The sequence below is a fragment of the Chamaea fasciata genome, unplaced genomic scaffold, assembly GCF_029207755.1.
Source record: "Chamaea fasciata isolate MVZ Bird 193981 ecotype frontalis unplaced genomic scaffold, bChaFas1.0.hap1 SCAF_6, whole genome shotgun sequence".
NCBI lineage: Eukaryota > Metazoa > Chordata > Aves > Passeriformes > Sylviidae > Chamaea > Chamaea fasciata.
Window position 1 is genome coordinate 29,139,122 of NW_027094091.1, and position 18,123 is coordinate 29,157,244.

Here is an 18,123-nt window from a genome sequence, read left to right on the forward strand (position 1 = left end):
AAGCTGTTAATCATTTGGGCTTTACATTGTAGACCTTCTCTGGTTACATTTAGTAATAAAATGTGAGCGTTGTATCTACCTTTTTCCCAATAAAAAGGAAAAGAAAAAGTAAAATTGCAGTGAGTAAGCTCTTCTCCAAGTTGGGGGGGTGGAAGAAAAGAGCCATATCTCAACATTTCCAATTACAATATCAGATTGTTTAGGAAAGTGTGTTGGAACATACCCACATATATGAAAAATGTATTGGAGGAAAGAATTGCAAATGAACAGTATCTAAATCTCTTTGTGTTTGTTGACTCGCTCTCCAAAATGAAGTCCAGAAAGTTACCAGCTATTAAAATATAAAGGCGTGCATTATTATTGTATTTATTGATGAATATTTAGAAGGTATATTAATGATACGACATACAGTATCAGTGCTATTTACCATGATGTAAAATTCTTTATCTTCCTGAAAAAGTAGATCAACCAACAGCAGTGGTCTTATAAGCAAAAATGTACATGGATTATATAGAAAAAAATAATGATTTGAAGAAAATTAGTTCTTTCATCACAGATCACCCATTTAAGTACAAGAGATGCATCTCCATGAATCAATCCTATGAAAATTTGCTGTCTATGATATTGAATTTTATCTGCACTGGTTCTAAAATAAACAACAACAACAAAAAAGAATTATGTCAATAAGAACAGAGTGGAAATTAATCTTGATTTATCAGTAAACCCTTTGGTGCTCTTTAGGGAGCTCCTTACTGCTATGTGAAGTCTGAAAGTCAGAAAATAGATTTATGTTCCATTTAATTTGTCATCAGAATTCCAGGAATTTATTTACCAACTTTTTAAATATATGAAAAATTGAGGACTGCCTAAGAACCCAACAGCCTCTGCATCAGAAGAAACTGCATTTTTTATGTTTATCCACGTTAACCATAATAGAAGAGATTAAAAAGTTCTACTATATTATGATTATAAGTTTTTTAAAAATAAAATTGGAAGATAACATGAACATATGACCCTTGCAAATGCAAGAAAATGTGCAATAAAGTTTTTCAAAGGTGGCCTACAGGGTGTCACACATTTCAAAGAATTCACATAGGCTTGGGCTGTTTGGATGGGGAAGCAAACCTTGAGGAATTCACTAGACACTGTGGAAAGTACAGCTCATGAACGTACCAATATATCTGAAAAACATAAGACATGAACTGTCTTTGATCTTATAAGGAAGCAGGGAAAATAATAAATACATCCTGCAAGGAAATGTGATGGAGTAAATCACCAATAATGTAAGTTTTTACTCTTTAAACTTTAAGCTCTTAAAAAACCCCAAACTGGACAATCAAGTAATCAATTCAGCCCTTCCAGTGCATCAGTGCTTCCTCATTCATGATCCTCTTCAGTCATAATGATCTAATATGTGTAAACAGGTCCGTGGCATTTGACTTGATGTTAATCTTCCCTATGTTTTAGTACTGCAAAGAAACAGAAGGAGGTTTGGAAGGTTCTTGTATTATCCACAAATAAAGGGGCTTAGAAGAGCAGTGATCATCCCTGGCACAGCTTTAGTAATGGGGTAAGAGTGACTTAGAAATGTGACTGAGATAAAGCTGGGAAAAGGGCTGAGGATCCCCTACAGGGATAACGAGTTAAAGCAGTTGCTGAAAAAAAAAAAAATAAAAAAAAAATAAAAAAATAAAAAAAAAGAGCAGGTCTGTGTGAAGAAAAGCAGGACTGTGTGCCTTCTGGCATAAGACATGAAATTAAGGATGTGGGGAAGGAAGGACCAGCTCTGGGTAAAAGTTGGTAAGCAATCTTGTACTCCGGAAACCGATGCATGAGAGCAATGTCTTAGACTGAAAAAAAAGAATTTTTAAAATCCAACCCTCCTGGAAGAAAACTAGTGAAGAGTCTATTCTCTCCAAAGTTCATTCCATTCCCAAGCTTGGAGAGAATTCCAAATACCTGAGCTTCACTATTTCTCTGTGGATATATTTCTCAGCCTACCCATTATGAATTTCTGTAACAACTGACATAGTTCTGAGGATGTATCCTAGCGTGATAGCAGTTCAGCAGTAATGTTGTAGAGCCAAGACACTGAAGAGACACTTTTCTGCAAAAAGTGGAATACACCAATACATCCAAATTTTTTCTTCCCTCTACACCCATGGGACAGACCACAAGAAATAAGGTGCATCACTTGCACAACTACATATTGTCCTACCTCACTGAATACGCAAACGAAATCAGCAGCAAGTTACTGCACTTTGTGCATGTGGGTTCAATATATTGTTCTACATATTACCAGCTCTGAAATTGCAGTAATTCATTTTTCTTCTCTTCTTCAGAATGATTACCATTATTTGCACCTGACTTCTCACAAATCTTAAATACTAAAATACCAATGAGAACTAAGTGAATATATTACTATTTTACAAACTGGAAACTGAGACAAGCAGAGCCAAAACCATCCACAGAACCATCACCTTTAACATAGAACTGGAGTTCACATTCATCACCCCTCCTTGGGGGAAACCCCAAACAGCACTCAACCATAGAAGGAAGAGAAAACCCATACAGTGCATTTTTATCTGTTTTTAGGCAGAATAGAACAATTTTTTTTCAGTTTCTCTAAGTCATTATTCTTAAGTGTTTGAATGTGAAGATGGCACAGAGGTAATAGTGGAAGATATAGCAAAGAGCAAGGTGTCACACTTGGCATGTCAAGGTATACTCCAAAAACAGGATTTGATTGCTTTATGAGACAGGATGAGGGGGGAATAAAGGAAAGAGGAAGAGACAGCAATTACGTTTCAACAGTTTTTAACCTTGTCAGCAGCAAACACATTTCAGGTGAAGATCTGTACACAACAGAACAAAATTCCATTAATTGTCTCTTTCTCCTTCAGTAAAAAGTTCTAAATCTGGAGTCCAAATCCATAGTTTTTAAAAAACATCCCAGCTTCAAGGGAATTGAAGATGCACCACAAAATAAATTTGCTTCAAGTAAAATCAAAAGCATAGGAGCCAACCCTGAAAAATTTGAATTCAGAGTAAATCAAATTGAAAAGAAGCACTAAAAAGCATTGAGACAAACTTCCATTGATTTCAGATTGCTTTGAATTTAGATATTTTAAACCTAGATATTTCAAACCTAGATATTTCAAAATTAACAAATTAAGTAAAATTGAGGAACTAGATTCTCAAGTTGGAAAGGAAACCTGTGACTGTTCTAACTTTGAGCTTAGGCCGAACCATTTTTCATAATGTGCAAGATCTTAATTTATCTGAGTATCTACTACATTTTGTCACTGTCTGGATGGAGAGTATAATTATCATTTACCTTGCCAGAGGAGTCAAGATAATGAAAATTAAAATTCTTATATAACAGACCTATTCAAATTAACCTGTTTGATGAGAAGCAACATCAATATCATGGTTTGCAAAAGCCAGAAATATCCTTTGAAGTAACTAGGAGTAAATAGTTGTAGAGTATAGCATCTGTGGTCTGAGGTAAACACAGTAGTAAAAGACAATGAGCATTTCCTGAATTCATTACAGTTAGGAGCAAGCACTTAAAAACTAATGCTATATCCTTTGAGGCAAAAGTCATAAGCTAGAGAGGACAGGTCCTATTTTTGTATGTAAGACTAAAATAGTGTTTCTCTCACAGATCCCAAATAAAGTCAAAAATCTTTCAAGAAAAATTTATCCTTGGTAATCAACTCACTATAAAATGGAACTATCAAAGAAAGATTACGGTATTTGGGGCTAAAGAGAACATGTAAAAAGTACATCACCAAATCCCCTCCCCATGAAAGTATGACTGAATCCAGGAACAGGATAATGGTTAGACAGAATCAGAAATATAGACAAAGAAGTCTAAGTCACAGAGGAATAGAAGAAATATTTTTAAAAAAAAAAAAAAAACAAAAACAAAAAAACCCAAAACACCACTAAAATCAACAACAACAAAATAACTCCACAGTCATGGAGCCAAATTAAATAAAGCACAAAAGCACAAAATAAACCATCATAGGAAAGCACTTTGAACCCCAAGCAACAGACTTTTTTTTTCCTGTAGCCAAACAATTGGGGAATTGTGCACCAAGAACATGGTTCTTTTTTTACTTCTGAATGCAGCTACCAGTTCAAGTATCAGATAAATTTCAACCAAAGCCTCTCTGTTAAGACTATCAATTTTGCACAGACACTATATTTATACAGTCCATAATTTTGCCTATTAACATGATAACGCAGCTCTTTGAATCAAAGTCACATTTATGCCTCATTGAATAAAGTCTTAACTACTGCCAGATACTAAAATGCTATTAACATGTACATAAGATGTATCTGGTGCATAATTACATTTATTAAGATGAGCTCACTCAAAATTTTGCATTTATATTTTTATATTTGCTTATCAAGAGATGAAAAGTAGAAATTAATATCCTCCCATATGCCTTCTATTATTAATCCAAATATTATAAACTCCTGTGTGAATTAGATCAGGTCTGTAGCAGCAAGACTTTCAGAGCAATTCAATTACAAATTGTGCTGATAAAAGAGACAAGAGTCATTTCTTCATCATAACTCAATCTGGCAAAAAAAAGCCAGGGCAAAATGAAAAAAGATAATGCCAGGAAGGCATCACAGATGATCACACTGGCAGAAGCCACCAATGTTCACCATGTCTTAAAAGCATGAGTCTGCATCTTTTACAGCCACGTGCTTTCTGTACGTACATACTCACCCTGTCAGTAACAAAAAATGTTAGGAATTACTAAAAGCAACATTGAAGTTATGAATTGTCTTAAAAGTAAAAACATCTCTTCACAATTATCACTTCATTGCTATGCAGGTACTACTTTATCATCTGCATAGCTATATAAGCGGAATTTGTGGTGACAAAATGCTTTCCAGTATCAGTAACTACTTTGGTAAGTTACTACAGCACCTTAATAGATAAAAGTGTAGAGGGAAGAGATGACCTACTGAAACCAGGTTTGGAAAAGTGTCTGATGTTTGATACCATAATTAAGGCCTTCTAGCTGTTTAATGGGTAGAGTCTAAACTTAAAAAGCAAAAAATAAACTTCATTATTTCCTTTCCTCAGTTGAAACATCTTCAATACTAGTCTGCTCAGACCATCTGAGGAACATATTTATTTAATATTTAAGGATGTTTGGCAAATAAGAAATGTGAGTCATTCTAAATTTTGAATTAGATGAAAAATCATGTCTCGGGAAAGAGCATAAAATTTAGGATGAATAGTTCACATCTGTCACTACTTTCAAGAATATTGACACTAGTTGGCAACTTGAACCTATATAAAGTATTATCCAGAAAATATAGTTCTAAGAGAGAGATTTCAACTGCAACATCTGTTTCCTAAATGTTAGCTTATTTAGTCAGCGCTAAATAATAATCTCATAAACAAGTACCCATTCAGACTGACTTAAATATCATAAATAACAGTTGTAAAGGAAGACTAATGAAGGGAATGTAAATGTTCATCCAAGCTTTGTATGCATCACAGACAGTTTGCATTCAAATAGATATGTATCTAGTATCAGGTACAGGCACAACACATTTACAATGGGATGTAATGACCCTTTGCATAAAAATATTGTGGATATAACACTACACAAGTCAAGAGCAAATATGTCACCAGTCCAGAGGAATTTGTTCCTCTGATGAATAGTACCATACTTCACTATTAGCAGCTCATTTCTGAGCTACTATACACTTCTGCAAAAGCTGCAGAATAGAGGAAGAAAAAATAATCTAGCAAGTAAGGCAGGAAATCAGTAATCTGCCAGGGATATGAAAACATAGTTTTCCTGATCATTAACCTTCCCATTTGTTACGGCTTGTATTTCATAACAGCAGTACATACATGCTTCAAAAAGCAACATCATCAAATTTTGAAAGCCTATATTGGTTATGCCTCTACACAATTCATGAAAACATCTACTGTGCGTATGTGGAGAGTCACATAGGCACACTAATCAAGCTGTGGTACTACATGTTTGGGAGTTTTTCATTTCAACGTTACCAAACAAATACCCACAGCAACACAACGAAATTCCTCCTATGTAAATGGAAAAAGCAGACTAAATTTCATCCCATGTTACAAGTAAATTCAACTTTTAGAAACTCAGGGAAGGTCTTCTCTGGGTTTTACACTATGGCCATTAAAAGTAAGCATAGTCAAACATCAAAGGATGTGTCAGTTCCTTCTCTTCATGAATATACTCCCAATTCAAATCTATCTTTTTATATGAGCTTTAAATTTTAAGTCAGTCTGTTGTTACTGAGGTTATTTTGTTGGACTGCTAAGGAGATGGCTTATACTAAAGTTCAGCTATCTTTAACTCCAGAAATCTCCCTTGGGATCAGCCCTGAAAAAGGCCTTATACTTCAAATGTTATTCAGTAAAATTTCTAGCCAACAGTCAAGGCAACATGGACTATCCTGCCTGGCAGCTGCTTGTTATCATAATGCCAAAACCAATATGTAGTTTGTAACTGGATCTAAAATAACAAAAAATTGTTACTGCTTTCAAGCTTAAATATTTCTAAAACTAATAAATAAATAGTTAAAAATAGTTAAAAGTTCTTTTTTTAGGCAGCATTTCCCTTTCTGCAGAGCCTTGCCTACTTATAGCAGAGCTAGTGAGTGTTGTTCTCTCCAGACGACTGACAGCAACAGGAAGGGGGTTCAGAGTGGCAAAAAAATGCATGGAAAAAAAGAAATACCCAGAGACGCTTTCTGACTGGAGAAAGTCAAAGTACATATATAAAAAGCATTACAGCACAACAGGAAACATAAGGATACACTCCACTCTAAAAGGATATTCAGAAACTGGAAAAGAAATTAGGGAATGCAGCTGAAACTAAAGTCCATTGAAGCTACTATTAATATAAATTCCTTTAACACTTCAGTAATCACTTCAATATATGTCTTTTTAAGACTCCATTAAACACATTGTGAGAAAATTTTGAAATATAATCTTTGCATTGGCTGAACATTATTCATCTACATTTTAAAAGCATCCACAGAAATAGAAAAATGAAAAGGGAATTAAATAGTTCAAAGACATTTAGGTCCAGGGTTTTGAAATTTTGGGACCCCTAACAGCAGAGAAAAATTACAAGTTTCCCTGAAATCTGGGGGGGAATAGATTACTGCCTATATTTCAGTTTGCAAACTCATGAATTGGTCAAACAGAGTGCAAGATGTCAATTTCATACATCTCATCTAGCTACACACAGTGCCTCTGCATCAGTACATTGTCTCTGTACACCACTATTTTTATTAATTAAGTACTGACTTGTGTGCCATCTCAGTAACCAGAATCAGTTACCATGTCATTCCATGGAGAGACTGATTCAATATTGACGCAGAGGGACACATTTCCATCTACCAAATCACCAAAGATTTGCTTTTAAAAGACTAATGAGTGATGGAGACAACTGTTAGTAAGAATATACAGGCTGTTAATGCAGTCAATCATTCAGTCCTCTGAAAATATAATGACAAAATTAATATGGACTCCTCTACAGAAGCATGGAAACTCTGAGGTCACACAGCTTATAATGCAGCCAAGATTTAGCTTATAGCCCTTGAAGCATCACTATGCCACCATATAGTCATTAAAGTTTGGTTTGTTGGGTTTTTTTTTAATCATAGCTGTGTTTCATGATTGTCTTATCTAGAATGCTATAGCTACTCTCTCAGTAGCCTGGATGTCTTCCTTGAAGTCATAAACATCAGAAGTCCTCCGACTGCAGCAGTTGTTGCTCTTAAGAGTTCACAAGAGCACTACTTTCTTTATATATAGCTTCCTGCTTATGTTTTGAACTTAAAGATGCCTATGTTAAAAAAAACAAACAATCAAACAAAAAAAACTGTGCTTTTTTTTGGTGCAGAGTACTTAGCCTTCACTATTCCCTCACCTTTACTTTCTGCCATCACCTCTCTTAGATACTTCCAGATTTCCAATAAACTCCTGTCTGTTCACCCGTACACTCAACTCCATTCATTTTGATTGTCGCTTACCTGCTGCCTTCACGTTCCCTTCCTGCCTCTGGTCACAGCTCTGCAAAGATCAGCCTCCTCAGGCCCCTTTTGTTGTTTTGCTATTAAAAAAAAATTTCACACAAACAATGACAGAAGTAGTGCTGAAAACGAAGATGAAAAAGCATCTGATAGCTGGGAGCAAGGTCAGCAGGAATTGCTTTTCTAACTTCCCAACTGGGTCCTCCCTTAGGAAGCAGAAATCTTCAGTCCTTATCAAGTGAACAAACAACAGAGCACTAAGAAAACATTTTCATGGATTTATCTGGGAAACACTTTAGTTCTGTGAATCACATTTCTGGTTTCTCAATCTACACCCTCTATTTCTTACAGTAAAACACATTGTATTGGAAACAGCAGCACCAGTTGGCTGTCAAGTCCATTTTTGGAATAAGTGAGTTCTTTTCCACTCTTTCTTAGTTACAGCTGTGTACTCTGCACTATTTTTTAAAAGCATTTCCATGACAAAAGACAAGTGGGGTAAGCTCTTGGACAGACTGTAAAGAAGTAGATATTCATTAATTCCTGAAATTTCTCTTAAAGATAAAATCTTATCTAACACAGAAATTCTCTGTACCCTTCAATAATTCAGTGTGAATTTTGAGTGTCATCTCCTGTTGATTTCCACGCACAATTCAATTCACTTCTTTTAAGTACATTATACAACTATCCTTTTTTTCTATAATCACAGAAGCTAGGTTGGTTTGAGTATAAAAATTACCTTTTTCATTTAAATTTTCATATAATTACAAAAAAATATTATGGCTGGGAATTGTATTGCATGCATATTTCACACAAAAGGAATATCCAACCTTTTTATTTTATACTCTGAAAAACGAGTATGTAAAATCCATTGCTATCATTAGTTTTTCAAAATGTTTTTATTCTTCTGCATTAAGCCACCACTATTGTGATGTCTAAACAAAAACTGATGCAGTTATTGGAACATGAAAATGAAAAAACAGCCCAAAACATAGATATTCTTTGCACTTACAATATAGAAGTGTCATGGGTTTTGTAAAGAGCGTATTATTCTATTCCATCTGGGTGAAGCAGAATTGCTTATCTTTGCTCAAATGGGTCAGTGTCACTTATCAGACGGTGGACTGCAACTTATCTCTCTTCATTGTTTCACTACTTCCATGGGAACGTCTTCTGCTAATGGACCATGAAGAGCTCATCAATGACATTACACATTACAGTGCACTATTGTAAGCTGCTCCACACAGGGAGAACAAGCCAAACCATCTTAACCTAGATAAAAAGGAGCCACAGTCCCACTAGGTATCCAGTTTTTCCACCGGATCCCTGGAGGAAGACCGGACCCATCTCACCATTACTGGACCCTTTTTTCTTCAACGGGACCATCTCTACTCCAACAGAACCACATCTGCCACTCCAGGAGGGCTTACTTTGGACTGCTTCCAACATCCTGACCAACAGGGTGTCAGGTTGTATTTCTGACTCTGTCAGGGTTTTCTAGGATTCTTGTTTGTTTGTTTGCTTGTTTATTCTTCTGTACTACAACATCTGTATTTTTATATCCCTAGTAAAGAACTGCTATACCTATTCCCAAAATCTTTGCCTGACAGCCTTTTAATTGCAAATTTATGATAATTTGGAAAGGGGGGAGAGGGGCTTACATTTCAAGGGAGACTCCAACCCTCCCTGGCAGATACCTGTCTATCTAAACCAAGACAGATTTTTCCACCCCTTATTCTATTACCATCTGCATCGTACCTAACACAATGAACCTTCACACTCAATTCTCACTTAGGATTAGGTTTCCTTGTGGTACACAACTGGTTTCCCCATTTTTTTGCATTACCCACCAAGTGTAACCAGGTCCTTGAGCAAAAATAATCCCACGAACGGGTTCACCTTTGCCTGAGGTAGGGTTAATCCAAACAGTCTTTCCTAAAATACCTTTCATGTGTACCACAGGGACTTTATCTCCATCCACTGTGTGCAAGGGTTCTGACTGGGTAGGACCAGCTCGATTGACAGATCCTCAAGTGTTGACCATCCATGTGGCCTTTGCTAAGTTCATTTCCCAATTTTTGAAGGTTCCCCCACCAAGTGCTTTCAGGGCAGTCTTTAGTAGTCCATTGCACCGTTCAACTTTCTTGGCAGCTGGTGCATGATAAGGAATGTGATATATCCATTCAATGCCATGCTCTCTAGCCCAGGTGTTGATAAGGCTGTTCTTGAAATGGGTCCCATTGTCTGACTCGATTCTCTCAGGGGTGCCATGTCTCCACAGGACTTGTTTTTCCAGGCCCAGGATGGTGTTCCGGGCAGTAGCATGAGGCACAGGGTAGGTCTCTAACCATCCAGTGGTGGCTTCCACCATGGTTAGCACATAACGCTTGCCCTGGCGGGTTTGGGGAAGGGTGATGTAGTCAATCTGCCAGGCTTCCCCATATTTATATTTGGACCACCGCCCACCATACCATAAGGGTTTCACCCACTTGGCTTGCTTGATTGCAGCACACGTCTCACAGTCATGGATGACCTGAGAAACACTATCCATGGTTAAATCCACCCCTTGGTCTCGTGCCCACTCATAGGGGGCATCTCTGCCCTGATGACCTGAGGCATCATGGGCCCATCGGGCTAGGAACAGCTCTCCCTTGTGTTGCCAATCTAAATCTATCTTTGACACCTCTATCTTTGCAGCCTGATCTACCTGCTCATTGTTTTGGTGCTCCTCATTAGCCCGACTCTTGGGAACATGGGCATCTACATGGCGGACTTTTACAGGCAGCTTCTCTACCCAAGTGGCAATGTCCTTCCATTCATCAGCAGCCCAGATTGGTTTTCCCCTATGCTGCCAGTTGGCCTTTTTCCACCTTTCCAGCCAGCCCCACAGAGCATTGGCTACCATCCACGAATCAGTGTAGAGGTAGAGCTTTGGCCACTTCTCTCTTTCAGCAATGTCAAGGGCTAATTGAACAGCTTTGAGTTCAGAAAGTTGACTCGATCCCCCTTCTGCTTCAGTGGCTTGTGCGACCTGTCGTGTGGGGCTCCATACGGCTGCTTTCCACTTGCGGTTCATCCCTATGATGCGACAGGAACCGCCAGTGAAAAGAGCGTAGTGTGTTTCTTCTGCAGGCAGTTGGTTGTATGGAGGAGCTTCTTCAGCTCTTGTCACTTGTTCCTGCTCCTCTACTGTGAGACCAAAGCTTTCACCTTCTGGCCAGTTGGTAATTACTTCCAAAATCCCAGGGCAATTTGGGTTTCCAATGCGGGCGCGCTGTGTGACAAGGGCAGTCCATTTGCTCCATGTGGCGTCAGTGGCATGGTGGGTAGAGGGAACCTTTCCTTTAAACATCCACCCCAGCACTGGTAGTCAGGGTGCCAAGAGGAGTTGTGCTTCCGTGCCAATTACCTCTGAGGCAGCTTGAACTCCTTCATAGGCAGGCAAGATTTCCTTCTTTGTGGGAGTGTAGTTGGCTTCGGACCCTCTGTAACTTCTGCTCCAGAATCCCAGTGGTCGGCCTCGGGTCTCCCCAGGCACCTTCTGCCAAAGGCTCCAGGACAAACTGTTGTTCCTGGCTGCAGAGTAAAGCATGTTCTTCACTTCTGGTCCCGTCCTGACTGGGCCAAGGGCTACTGCGTGAGCAATCTCTTGCTTGATCTGAACAAAAGCTTGTTGTTGTTCAGGGCCCCAGTGGAAATCGTTCTTCTTGCAGGTAACCAGGTAAAGAGGGCTCACAATTTGGCTGTATTCTGGAATGTGCATTCTCCAAAAGCCTATGGCACCTAGGAAAGCTTGTGTTTCCTTCTTGTTGGTTGGTGGAGACATTGCTGTGATCTTGTTGATGACCTCAGTGGGAATCTGCCGCCGTTCATCCTGCCACTTTACTCCCAGGAACTGGATCTCTCTGGCAGGTCCCTTGACTTTGCTCTTCTTGATGGCAAACCCGGCTTTCAGCAAAATCTGGATGATCCTCTCTCCTTTCTCGAACACTTCAGCTGCAGTCTTTCCCCACACAATGATGTCATCAATGTACTGTAGATGTTCCGGAGCTTCACCCTTCTCCAGTGCAGCCTGGATCAGCCCATGGCAGATGGTGGGGCTGTGTTTCCACCCCTGGGGCAGCCGGTTCCAGGTGTACTGCACGCCCCTCCAGGTGAAAGCAAACTGAGGCCTGCATTCTGCAGCCAGAGGAATGGAGAAAAATGCATTGGCAATGTCAATAGTGGCATACCACCTCGCTGCCTTGGACTCCAGCTCGTACTGAAGTTCCAGCATGTCCAGCACAGCAGCACTCAGCGGTGGAGTCACTTCATTCAATGCACGATAGTCCACAGTCAGTCTCCATTCTCCATCAGACTTGCACACAGGCCAGATAGGGCTGTTGAAGCGTGAGTGGGTTTTGCTGACCACCTTTTGGCTCTCCAGCTCACGGATCATCTTGTGGATGGGGATCACAGCGTCCCGATTTGTCCGATACTGCCGACCGTGCACCGTCGAGGTGGCAACAGGTACTTGTTGTTCTTCTACTTTCAGGAGTCCCACTGCAGATGGGTTCTCTGATAGTCCCGGCAAGGTGTTCAACTGCTTAATGTTCTCTGCCTCCACAGCAGCTATTCCAAAAGCCCATCTGAGTCCTTTAGGGTCTTTATAATAGCCATTCCTGAGGAAGTCTATGCCCAGAATACATGGAGCCTCTGGGCCGGTCACAATCGCAAGTTTCTGCCACGCCTTCCCGGTCAGGCTCACCTCGGCTTCAACCAGAGTCAATTCCTGTGATCCCCTCGTCACCCCGGCAATGGAAATCGGTTCTGCCCCCACATGTCCCGATGGCATTAGAGTACACTGCGACCCAGTATCTACCAAAGCTTCATATTTTTGTGGCTCTGATGTGCCAGGCCATCGAATCCACACAGTCCAAAAAACCCAATTTTCCCGTGCCTCTTCCTGGCTAGAGGCAGGGCCCCTCTAGCACTGGTTATTATTTCCTTCTTGGACATATATGGTAGAGGTTCCTTCGAGGGAATCCGACACAGCATTCCCACCTCCGTAATACCTGGCAGCTTGCTCATGGGAGGCTGAGGCTACCTTCATTCTAGTGGAACTCCTTCTGTTAGCGTTTCTCTCCTTGAGCTCACGTACCCGTGCTGCCAGGACAGAAGTAGGTTTTCCATGCCACACTCCCATATCCTCCCCATGGTCCCGCAGATAAAACCACAGGTCAGCTCAAGGGGTGTACCCTCTCTCTCTCGCTGGGGGATGTTGGGTTCTGATTCTGGGGCCTGTGACTCGCACCGGTGCTACATGGGAACTGTTCCTTCTCATGTCCTCTCTCATTTCCCTCATCTCCTCTTTGAGTTCCTTCACCACCGCAGAGACATGAGCCTGCATTGGGCCACTGATCATACTTTCATAATTTCTGAGCTTGTTGGCAACAGAACCCACTGTCTCTCGGTTATCTTCGGCATTAATTGTTGCGATGAATGTGGCGTATTGGGATGGTCCATGAGTTGCCAGATTCCACAACATGTGCCCTGTGCATTTAACTTTGTCGGGGTCATTATCATGCTGTCCGGTCCTCCCAAAAAGTACTTCCAATACTGCCACTTCTCTCAACTGTTGGATTCCTTCCTCAAGGGTCTTCCATCGCATTCTATTGTTGTGCTCTTGCATTCTGTCTCTGTGGACAAATCTCTCTCACACACTCATTAGAAGTCGTTCCCAAAGGGAAAGGGGTCTTTGCTCTCTTACAAATACCTGATTTATACCTGAGTCCTGGGTCAAGGGTCCCAAATTCCTTGCTTCAGCACTATCCAGTTGTACGCCTGTACCCATAAGGTCCCAGACTCGAAGTAGCCAGGCTGTATAAGCCTCACGTCCTCGTCATACAACATCTTTTTGCAGATTACATAGACTTTCATACGACAGGGACTCAGTAATGATCTCAATCTGTGGCTCTTCTGTGGATTGTGAGGACCCTCCTTTCTTATCTTTAATACCAGGATCTGACAATTTCACTTTACACTTCCTTGTTTCCACAGGGGCGACTGCTGCTGGCTGTGGCTGCCCTTGTGGTTCAGCTGGAACCTGGACAGTTGTAACGTCTGTGGGTTCCACTGCTGCACCATCAGTCTCTGCCTTCTCGGGGCAGGGGGAGGGTTTTTCATGAGCTGGGGAAATGTACTCCCTCAGCATCTGGCCCATCTCATGCATCTCTTTTACCAGAACCTCAACCCAACCGGGTGGGTCCTTTCTGAGGCAGGCTGTGGGGCAGAGTCAGGCTCTGGGGTATCATCCCTATTCTGTGGGGTAGGTATCAGGGTGGTTATCCAGGTCAATCTTCCCTTATCTCTGAATGCTAAATAGAATACGCCTATTAGCAGCACCAGCCATTGTATGATATCATTAGCATTCGGAGAGGATTTAAACCCTTCAAAAACTGGTGGGGCAGACCCAAAGAGATGGGTAAAGGGTTGGGAAAAAAACTCCCCCGGTGTCATTTCCTCACAGTAGGTACCCTTGTTAAAGTAACTCTAAAAACACACAGTTAGTGTACGATAGCCCTGAATCCATGTGCCTGCCTTCCAGAGGAAACTAAAAATCCATGAGTTCTTCACCTTATTAAGCCATAAAATAAACTGGATGACAGTCACAGTAGCTTTAGTTATGAGGCCCATTTTTAGATAAAGGCTTGCAAATGGCAGAAATACAGCCACAACCACATGCCACCCAAACCAGGGAAAACTGGACCACATGATGCTGTCCAACAAGGCTTCTATACACAAGAACTTAGGTCACCAAAGAACTGCTATTCCTTTTTCCTCTCAATGCCCTCTAGCTCTACATTGGGTGCCAAAATCTGTCTTGGTTTAGATAGACAGGTATCTGCCAGGGAGGGTTGGAGTCTCCCTTGAAATGTAAGCCCCTCTCCCCCCTTTCCAAATTATCATAAATTTGCAATTAAAAGGCTGTCAGGCAAAGATTTTGGGAATAGGTATAGCAGTTCTTTACTAGGGATATAAAAATACAGATGTTGTAGTACAGAAGAATAAACAAGCAAACAAACAAACAAGAAATCCTAGAAAACCCTGACAGAGTCAGAAATACAACCTGACACCCTGTTGGTCAGGATGTTGGAAGCAGTCCAAAGTAAGCCCTCCTGGAGTGGCAGATGTGGTTCTGTTGGAGTAGAGATGGTCCCGTTGAAGAAAAAAGGGTCCAGTAATGGTGAGATGGGTCCGGTCTTCCTCCAGGGATCCGGTGGAAAAACTGGATACCTAGTGGGACTGTGGCTCCTTTTTATCTAGGTTAAGATGGTTTGGCTTGTTCTCCCTGTGTGGAGCAGCTTACAATAGTGCACTGTAATGTGTAATGTCATTGATGAGCTCTTCATGGTCCATTAGCAGAAGACGTTCCCATGGAAGTAGTGAAACAATGAAGAGAGATAAGTTGCAGTCCACCGTCTGATAAGTGACACTGACCCATTTGAGCAAAGATAAGCAATTCTGCTTCACCCAGATGGAATAGAATAATATGCTCTTACAAAACTCATGACAAGAAGTCATGTGAGCTATGTGAACACACAGGTGCTAAAGAGGTATAAAAGAGAAATCAGTAAAGAATTTACTTCAAACTTTGGCCCATTTGTTATCTTAGCCACACATATCCCAGTTTTCCTCAGACAGACAGCTAATTAAATCATCACCTGGTACAAAACTGCTGTATTGATATTATATGTTGTTTTTTGAGGATAATTTGACTTCTGTAAAAGCATAGGCAGGGTCAGTTCCTATTTTGTCTGAAACTACTTGCACTCAGGGGGCAGGCGAGACAAAAGACTTTGATTTTTTTATATAATTTTTTAGTTTTAAGAGCTGGTGCTGCCTGAAGGCTGTGGGGCCCTGAGTTCTACTGTTGCAGTATTTAGAGAACTTGATAGAACTACCCATTCTTAAGGTTTGGTGTTGCTGATGTGGAATTCTTCTGCTCCACTTGAACACTTGCAACTCTGGTACTAAAGCACTTTTTTAAAAATTCAGAACTTATCTGAAGATCATTTTTTTATGTCACATCACTGAAGCTTTGGAACTCCTTTTTCGTCTATTAGAAATGCTCAGAATCTTCACTGGCATCACTGAATATCTGTCACTTTAGCCTTTCAGATTCCAAGAATGGATTTCTTACAGCTATTTTAGCTTCAGCTGAACTAAAATACTAAAAATGTTAAAATTTTGTCCTTGCATGAGCCTGTGATGGATATTGTAGGTAGATGTCCCCAAACTGGAAATTGCATAGCTTAGGTCAAACCTAAGCCTTCCCTGGTCCTTTCAGCCTTGAGTTCAGGGACTGCAAATATGTGGAGACACTGACTATAACCATTACGAAGAGGTATTATTGTTATTTTGCTGTTTGCCTGACAGTGCCATAGGAACTACTATGCTCAGCATTGATTTGTTCTGACCATATGTTCTGCCAGTATAAAAACTATAACTTAATTTCCTTTTACCTGAGAAATAACTTTATTCCATTTTTATTCTCATTTGCTTTTTCCTCCTCATTTTGTTTCTAAAAAAAGTAAGGGAGTAGCTTTGTATTGCTTGGAATTTCACCAAGATGAAAGACTGTCCCCAAAAGACAGCATTTCCCTTTCAAAGGTAATTATATCCTTTTGTTACTCATTCCTACTTAATAAAATCCAACTTTGCTCCCCAAAGACACATTTTACTCTCAGATATCTTCCAAGATTCAGAAAAAACCCAACACAATGTACACTGCAATCGTTTCCTAGTTCTGTATGGTTTCCCAGTTCATGAAAAAGTGAATGATCTTTTACTATTTGGAACAAAAAGAAAATATTGAAGTTATGCAAAAGTACTGATTTTCCCACAGTTGTTTTCCATTACTTCAGAATTTTAAAAGGTGAAAACCTTTAGTCAAGGCTAGATTTTATCACCCCTCTGAAGATTCACCACAATCACAGTAATTTAAATGCACTTTTTAAATTTTTTTTCCAACTGGCTAAGCAGATCAGCTCCATGTGGATGTTGCTTTTCTGAAGAGTATTTTGAACTGCTCAAGTAATGGAGCCAGAGTTGGCTTAAAACAAAAGCTGGCAGAAGAAAGAACTTTTATAGTAGTTACCACTGAACACTTCACTATGCTGACTCTTTCAAAAAGAGACTTATTCTGAAAGGAGTCTCCTGATCAATCTTTGAACTGTTTGACTTTTCTGTGCAAGGACTATGCTTTTCCTGCAACAGCCAATAATGTACAGAAGAGAACAAAAAGAATTCAATGCTCTTGCACAAATCAACAGAAGTAAGTCTTCCTCTCACACACACTGAAATGCTAACTCTAAGCATCAGTGGTCGGACCACTACTTTAAACGGAGATTTCAGAATCAGAACTATAGAGTTCAGCATTTCTTAATGCAAAAAATAACTTTAAGGTACTTTGGGAGAAATTGAAACCTTCAGAAGATAGAGCAAGGATTCCCCCTAATGGAGGAAATGTAAACTTTCCACAGACTCCCCATTCTGGCTCAAAATCATCAGGGAATGTTAGCGATATTTTTAATGGATGAGGAGTAGTTGCAGTCTTACTAGCATTGTTAAGGGCTGCTGAAAACAGCCATTACTAAGCTTGAAGATAAGTGGCTGCATAAAAAAAGATAAAAACAGGAAAAAAAGTAGCATGCTTATTTGTCATAAAGTAAGAAAAATTAAAATATTACTAAAATTAAAATGGGACTAAATGAAGAACTGGTCATAGCAAAGCATTACATCTGCTCTCCTGGTCTCACATTACTTATTATTTCAGTCATCAGAGAAATTCTTAAAGACCCATTGGATGTAATTTTGATTTCATAATAATGCACTAAAGTGATATTTCATACCCACAGCATGGTCTGCCATGCAGGTTGGTCTGTTTGATACCATCATTCTACTACCCCACAAGATGGTTCCAACTAGCAAACTAGAATCCAGATAAGGTGTCCAGATTTTAAAATGCATGTATTACTAAATATGAAACTACTTATTTCTGTACTTAAGTTTCATATTCTATTT

General features: G+C 39.9%; 1 long non-coding RNA gene across 2 annotated transcripts in view; it reads right to left on the reverse strand.

Moving 5' to 3' along the window:
• LOC136290603 (uncharacterized) overlaps positions 1-18,123 on the reverse strand; it is a 79,997-nt gene that overhangs the window by 38,628 nt on the left and 23,246 nt on the right. For both annotated transcript variants that reach the window (XR_010721239.1, XR_010721240.1), the window contains one exon: positions 8,059-8,138. This is a non-coding gene — a long non-coding RNA (uncharacterized lncRNA). The remainder of the gene's footprint in view (positions 1-8,058; positions 8,139-18,123) is intronic.